The 8,025-nt window shown below is 38.6% G+C and overlaps 1 protein-coding gene across 1 annotated transcript in view; it reads right to left on the bottom strand.

Annotated features, from left to right (window-relative positions):
- The window catches only part of hpca (hippocalcin), a 44,036-nt gene extending 36,959 nt beyond the window's left edge, over positions 1 to 7,077 (bottom strand). Inside the window, exon 1 of the mRNA XM_048201360.1 lies at positions 6,776 to 7,077. The gene's annotated coding sequence lies outside the window, so the exon portion shown is untranslated. The remainder of the gene's footprint in view (positions 1 to 6,775) is intronic.
- Positions 7,078 to 8,025: the final 948 nt, after the last annotated feature.

Here is an 8,025-nt window from a genome sequence, read left to right on the forward strand (position 1 = left end):
CGTACAATAGACTAAAGGCTGACCCAAAAGATTTTTTAAATGTGAGAGACCACAAACATGACAATAAAAAAATTGTTTTTATAGTGTGTGGAGTGCCGTGATGTGACCAAGACAACACACTAAAAGATTTCATTCACAAACAACCAAAGTCTCGACTGTGAACATGGGAAATCTCGCAAAATCTCTTGCGGTCAAACGTGACTTCAGAGTAAACAAACATGGCAGACGATGGGCAAGAAGAAATGGTAATGATAGTATTTGGTCTGCTTTTTACAATTTCAGATCTGTGTGGCTCCAACATTCTTCCAAGTAGATTCAATCACTCTTAACACACCTCACACCACTTAAAGGTGCCCTAGATTCAAAAATTGAATTTACCTCGGCATAGTTGAATAACAAGAGTTCAGTACATGGAAAAGACATACAGTGAGTCTCAAACTCCATTGTTTCCTCCTTCTTATATAAATCTCATTTGTTTAAAAGACCTCCGAAGAACAGGCGAATCTCAACATAACACCGACTGTTACGTAACAGTCGGGGTGTACGCCCACAATATTTGCATATGCCAGCCCATGTTCCCAACATTATGAAAGGCATTAGACAAGGGCAGCCAGTAACGTCTGGATGTGCAGAGCTGAATCAATTATTTAATCAATCGTTTATTACTGTATTCACGGAGACAAGAGAGCCGCCGCTATTTTCATTTTTAAACACTTGCAGTCTGTATAATTCATAAACACAACAGTGTAGCATTAGCCGTTAGCCACGGAGCATAGCCGCAAACTCATTCAGAATCAATGTAAACATCAAAATAAACACTGTACTTACGCGATTAGACATGCTGCATGACGAACACTTTGTAAAGATCCATTTTGAGGGTTATATTAGCTGTGTGAACTTTTTTTATGTTGTTTAAGGCAAGCGCGAGCTCTTGGGGCGTGGAGCACGAGAATTAAAGGGGTTGCACACCCCGAATCGGCTCATTTCTAATTATGCCCCAAAATAGGCAGTTAAAAAATGAATTTAAAAAAAATCTATGGGGTATTTTGAGCTGAAACTTCACAGACACATTCGGACACCTTAGACTTATATTACATCTTTTTAAAAAAAGTTCTAGGGCACCTTTAAATTTGATAAAATAATCTGTAGAACCGTCAAGATAATCAGGACTTTACCTAGGATTGTTGAAAGAGGATAACTGGGCCCAAAACCTGCCCAGTTATCATGTAGTGTGTGGGTGCCTTAAGGATTCATTTTAAAGGATTAGTTCACTTTGAAATTAAAATTTACTCACCCTCAAGCCATCCTCGGTGTATATGTCTTTCTTCTTTCTGATGAACATCTGCGCATTCTCATTCTGCGTACACTGAAAACAGAAGGCGGCTTGTGCGGAAGCTAGATGTTTTACTTCATAACTTGTTAAATATAGATTTTTTTTTACACAAACGCATTGCTTCAATTCAGAAGGCCTTTATTAACCCCCCCGCGGCACTTTCTTCAGCACATACTCATTGATCCCTCTCCCTCTGACTTTATAAAGCTTGGATACGTCAGGATATTTATTAATATTTCTGAGATTATGTTCATCAGAAAGAAGAAAGTCATGGGATGGCTTGAGGGTGAGTAAAGCTTGGGCTAATTTTCATTTCAAAGTGAACTAATCCTTTAATGAGAGTGTATCACTCATGATGGCTATTTAAATCCAATTTGGAATCATTTAAACATGAATTTTCGATTAATAAACATACAGAGTGGTTTACAAGGGTATATAGTCTGGCTATGACAAATTTGCAATACACAAATCTATATGCTAAAGCTACATGAGGTCTTCACACTACTGCCGTGACATTCCCAAATAAGGATGAACTATTCCACCTATTGTTTAGTGGGAGGGCTTGGGAAACTGTGTTAAGGGTTGAGAGAAAGGGAAACAGAAATGTCTCAAAAAGTATGTTATTTGAGACATTATGGAGCCCACTATCCCATTTCCTGTCGTGATGAGGCCAAGACTAAAAATACACATCCCCTTTCGTCAGAACGCAAATTGCCCCCTCAGCACGAATTTCTCCTTCAACCGCTATCATGTAACACAGCACACAGTCTCAGAGCAGGAAGAGAACCCCCACAATCCCATTGCCTGGGATCTAATGTGCCATACGGTTGGCTTACTTTGATCCTATAACGGGTTGTCTGTGTAAACTGTGTTGAACTACTAGTCCACTATCACATCTTGAGATGACTCAACATCAGTGTGTCAGACCAAGGGAGCCTGAAGACTAATTGTGTGCATTGACCTTCAACGGTTGCTCTCATTTTGTATATTAGTATCCATAGATCCTTTGAGAATACTTGACAGTCACCTAATAATAAGAGTCTACTGTAGGGGGAAAAAGATTTCAAAGCTATAAGATGATTTATTCTAGAGCAGGGATGCCCAATTCTGCTCCTGGAGGGCCAACATCCTGCAGAGTTTAGCTTCAACCTTAATTAAACACACCTCAACCAGCTCTTTAGAAGTGTTAGAAACTTCCAGCTGTGCAAGTAATATGCAAGTTATACCAAAGCCCCTTTAAGACAAGTCATTTCACTCGGCGGTCATCTTTGAAATGCCTCTCGGGCATTCAAGTGCAGCTCCTGTCTCTTTGAATGGGGAACATCAAATTCTCCAAAGCTGTTTGCCAAGCTTTCGATTAAATTTCATATTTGAAATCACCAATGAAATCTGACAACAACTGTATCATAAATTTTGTTTCTAAACGCTTGAATCATGACAACATTTTTTTTTTTTTTTTTGAGGCTGGATCAAGCTAATGCGCATGTGCAGTCCTAATTGCGCGCATCTGACTGTTTCTATAGGAACCGGAGCTTCTAACTGCCGCTGCAGTGATGCGTTGACTTTACCAATCGGCGATTGGCTCTTATTTAGAAGGCGGGACTTCTTCCGCCTTATTGCGCGTTGCACTTTCTCCCATTCAAAACAATACGAGTGACGCGTCTTGTGTTATTCTATAGTCTTTGGTTATACCAAAGTCCCTTTAAGACAAGTCATTTCACTCGGCGGTCATCTTTGAAATGCCTCTCGGGCATTCAAGTGCAGCTCCTATCTCTTTGAATGGGGAAACATCAAATTCTCCAAAGCTGTTTGCCAAGCTTTCGATTAAATTTCATATTTGAAATCACCAATGAAATCTGACAACAACTGTCTCATAATTTTTTTTCCAAACGTTCGAATCATGACAAAAAAACTGTATTCTTTAGGCTGGATCAAGCTAATGCGCATGCGCAGACCTAAATGCGCCTCTCTTGTGCCTCATTTCGGAAGCACGCGTCTGACTGTTTCTATAGGAACCGGAGCTTCTAACGGCCGCTGCAGTGACACGATGACTTTACCAGTCAGCGATTGGCTCTTATTTTGAAAGTGGAACTTATTCTGCCATATTGCGCGTTACACTTTCTTCCATTCAAAACAATACGAGTGACAATTCTTGTGTTATTCTATAGTCTTTGGTTATACTCCAGCAATCAGTATTTCAGTTGTCATGTGTATTTTTAAAAGTGCACTTTTTCTTTTGGCTTTGCTGGCTTTCTTTCATCTTCCAAAATAACTGCTACAACATTGGGCTTGAACTTTTTACTGACACCTTGTGTAGTGGATGCGGATTGAGGGTAACAAATGACATTTTTTCCAATAAATGTATTAATAATTAATTAATTTCACAAGCTAAAATGGTAAATAATACGTTTTTTTTTCCTTTTGAATCCACTACACTGCTTACTTTTTCTCAGTTTGTACAAAGAACTTCTGTGTTGATCTCTAAATTTCTCAAAGAGGAAACCCCTACGCAACTGACTTTACATTTGCTTTTTCTCTGCTTATCTTTGTCTCCAGCTAAGTCATCCCTAAATACCAAGTATAGCTCTCATCAAGTTCAAGAGGTCCTCCTAACTCCCCAGTGTCAATGAAAGGTCATCCAAGATATGACAGTGAAAGGAACTGACTCACCAGGGCCCAGTGAATGTTGAAAATAAGCCATCTGAACAGTGGGAAGATCCACTGAAAGAGCCAAAACCCTCTCAACTCCACGTACAGAAGCACTGTCGGTCAGCATGACCTCATAGAAAAGGCGACAGACGTACTTGAGACAACTTCACATTTTGGGCAGCTTAATGTTGCAAGTACGGAAGTTACTATATTTAAGAAGGCCACAGACTTTATATTGCTCTTAGGTTTCTCTGCAGCCAATGAGCATTAAAAACAGCAAGACACTGATTGCATTTACTCAGACAGAGACAGAGGCGAACCAAAAAACACTTGAGCGCACAAATACACACATCCTACTACACACACTCTCCTAGTAGAACAACACAGCGGTTCCGAGAGAGCTCCTTAGAATCAACCACAACGCGGCTGCTGTAATTGGCCTCCCTTTCAGCAATCTAATGGAAGGCGCAGGGCAAGGCTGGTTCTGGGTATACTATGGAAAAAGGAAGCAAGAACTTCTCAGTGGGGGGGCAAAAGCCACATCCTCCCGTGAAAAGGTTCTCAAACACACAATCACATCCCACAGCGAAGCCACAATTGGGCTGAGTGGAACGAAGTGGTCAGGTAAAAGGCACATGCAGGGCTTGGTTACTCACAGTGTTCAAATGAGCGGCATAGTGCTGACTCATAATACAGCAAAAAAAAAGTGAAAATCAGATTTTTTTTAAAAAATTTAAATGCCTTTAAAAAATCTTTGCAGGCTTTTTTGATTGTAGCAGCACTAAAAGTCTCCCTGCTGCATTGAAAATAATGACACTTAATACGATTTGATTTCCATATTTATATCTTGATGATCTTAATTACAAAGGGCACTTTAATGTATTCTAACAACGGCCATGAATGTCATCTTTATCTCAGATTAAGTGCCATGACTAATATTATCACTAATGTCCATTAACTCACAGCTAGTAATGTGGATGTTTTATGGACCAGTGTTTCCACTATAACATATGCCATAAAGTTACATTTTATGTGCAGCAAACCACAACTTCTCTATACTGAGTGCATATACCATCACTTATTGTTGAAAATGAACAATAAAGTGGATGAGATCCACGTTCTATTCAGCCTTTCACCAATTCCGAAGAGGATCACATGCTTTGAGCCACTAAAGAAAACAGCACAGTAAGAACTAATGAGACAGCTAATGAGATCATGAGATTTCTAAGAGAAATCCAAGAAAAAGCCCCGGCAGGAGATTCTGGCCTCACAGAGGCAATGCATCATGTGTCTCAAGCACTGATTCTATAACGGCGTAGCAGGAACTACTTGAGTCATTGTCATTTTATATTTTCTAATGCACTTAAGAAAGTATTTTCTTCAAAGAAATGTTTCATCCAAAAACCTCACTTTTCCAAAACCATATGGTTTTATTTTTTCCATGGAACACAAAAATAGAAATTTAGAATGAAAAAGCTCAGTCATACATAGGCCTACACAAACATTACCTCTCACACATTATCAGCACATAAAAATCCCTGACCCCACCCTGACCTGATGTCATAACCCTTCCATCGATCAATGTGCTTGAATAAAGTGTGTCCTGAAGGGATTCAGTGGGACCAGCAGCCTGATTACAAACAGACAGTTACAGATGAGCCCGCCTTTCCCACTCTTTATCTTCTTACATAACTGTAGCCTTCACCAACATCAATGGCATGGAGAAGATCCATTCATATGCAAGTTTAATTTGGATGTGTCACTCAAATGAATAAAAGGAACAATCAGATACATGAACTGATTTGTCTAGAGTTTTGAGACCCCTTAGACTTTGGATTGTGTGAGTTATTTGTATGTGCATATTAACAGACTATTAAAATATCAAAAATTCATGCAAATCACCCATATATTCACTGTCATGACCATGTATTATTTTCATTGATCTCTATATTAGCAGTGAAGCAATACGAAATAGTAGGGGTTTCATAATTACAGACTATGGGATTTTTGCTTCTTTAATCGAAACGATTAAATAATTAGCTGGTTAAAAGCATCATAAAAATGCGTTATAAAACGTACATTCACTCACTTGTGCTGTACAAAGGTAAATATGTCACTTTTTTCAAGCACGTCGAACTGCTTTTGGAGTCTATGCAGCCTATATGCATGTACAGTTGTATGCTACTATGCATTATAATTCTATTTACATTGTAATTGCTTCAAAATAATTTTAAATTGATCACTTTTTGAGCAGGCTAATGACTTATCCCAGTAGCCTAGTGTTGCCTGCGCAGGATTCATGTCCCGCTTCCTCGAGGTCTTCAGAAGCTCGTCAGTTTGAACAATAGCATCGCCTGACTGTCCAAACAGAATAACTGGAAGCGCGCACATCCGTCGTGCGCGACCCCTGACCCATCTAAACATTCCTTACATCCGTCATAATCACAAAACTATCAATTCATTCATAAAGTACTGTTCACACGACATGGAGGCTGCACAATGACCCAAATCCTGTGTTGTGAACTATTAGTCACTGAATCAAAAAATAATACGTTATTTTACAATCGCGTTATTTTATGTCTTTCTTTTTAATTACATTTGTTTTTTCCGCTTTTAGGCTTTATTTGGAATCATTTCCCATAGAGTGCTCTTTATTTCACGCGTGCTTATGATGGGATGCTGTTTGACAATACAGACTCACTGCAAGAGGAGAGCCAACGTTCCGTCATTAAGAATTTAAAAATATTAATATTTTACAGTAAGTACGCAGGACGTGTTGATTGGCCATCTTACCGTGTTCCAAAAAACGCGAAGTTTCCCTCGATGTGTTGATATGTTGTGGAAGGAGAGCAGGATAAGCAGCGCGAGCGCCTTCTCTTACGGTCCAGCGATACTGTCTACTGCTGCCGCGCGCTGCACACCATGTTACCGTAGGAACACGAGCCGCGGCGCTGCTCTGCTGGAGGAGGAGGCTGTGCGTCTACGGAACTGCACCGGACGAGCGGATTTAAAGCAAGGGAGGGTGTTGGTAGGATTACGTGGTGCCGCTTTAATAAGATGTCACTAGTACGCCGAATGGGACCGCTGCTGCTGTGTCTGGGTCCTTTTAGAGGGGTAGCCTACAGCAACACCTTCTAGAAAAAAAAAGAAGCTAATATGGGAGTCATGAATGAGAGCTGACTGTAAACATCGGTTGCAAATACCATGCTTTACGTTTGAGATAGATAGATAGATAGATAGATAGATAGATAGATAGATAGATAGATAGATAGATAGATAGATAGATAGATAGATAGATAGATAGATAGATAGATAGATAGATAGATAGATAGATAGATAGATAGATAGATAATTGTAATAGCAAATAGGTTTAAACAAAAATAAGATATATCTTATTCGATTATTTATAATAAAATGCAGAGTATTGGATCTAACAGATGATCAGAGTATAGAGAAAGAAGGACCAACAAGCAGCAACGAATGCAGGAAACTTACATCCTCTTAAACTTATATCAAAGAGATTTATCCATTAGGCTTATGCCATAGTTGGTGTAACGGCTAGGTCAGAGTGATTGGTCAGTGGTCAAAGATAGATGAAAATAGATATATGAGGTATTGTTTTTTGACCCCTTTAAGACCTTTAAGAGAATAGATCTTGCATTATGTCATGCCTGCAGAAATGGAAACAGACGTATTTTTATAAGGTGCATCACGTAATCATTTCTGATGGAAAATACACCCACTTGATCTAGAAGAGACACCAAAGATTTTACATTTGGAAATAATCAAACATATCAGAGCATATAGTAGAAAATATAAATGGTTAAAGAAATCATTAACATCAATAACAAAAATAATAATGTATAAAGAATAATTAATACAATAAATAAATAAAAGACATTTTTTCAAAAGAATAAATTGAATAGATAGATAGATAGATAGATAGATAGATAGATAGATAGATAGATAGATAATTGTAATAGCAAATAGGTTTAAACAAAAATAAGATATATCTTATTCAATTATTTATAATAAAATTCAGA

The sequence above is a fragment of the Megalobrama amblycephala genome, linkage group LG9, assembly GCF_018812025.1.
Source record: "Megalobrama amblycephala isolate DHTTF-2021 linkage group LG9, ASM1881202v1, whole genome shotgun sequence".
NCBI lineage: Eukaryota > Metazoa > Chordata > Actinopteri > Cypriniformes > Xenocyprididae > Megalobrama > Megalobrama amblycephala.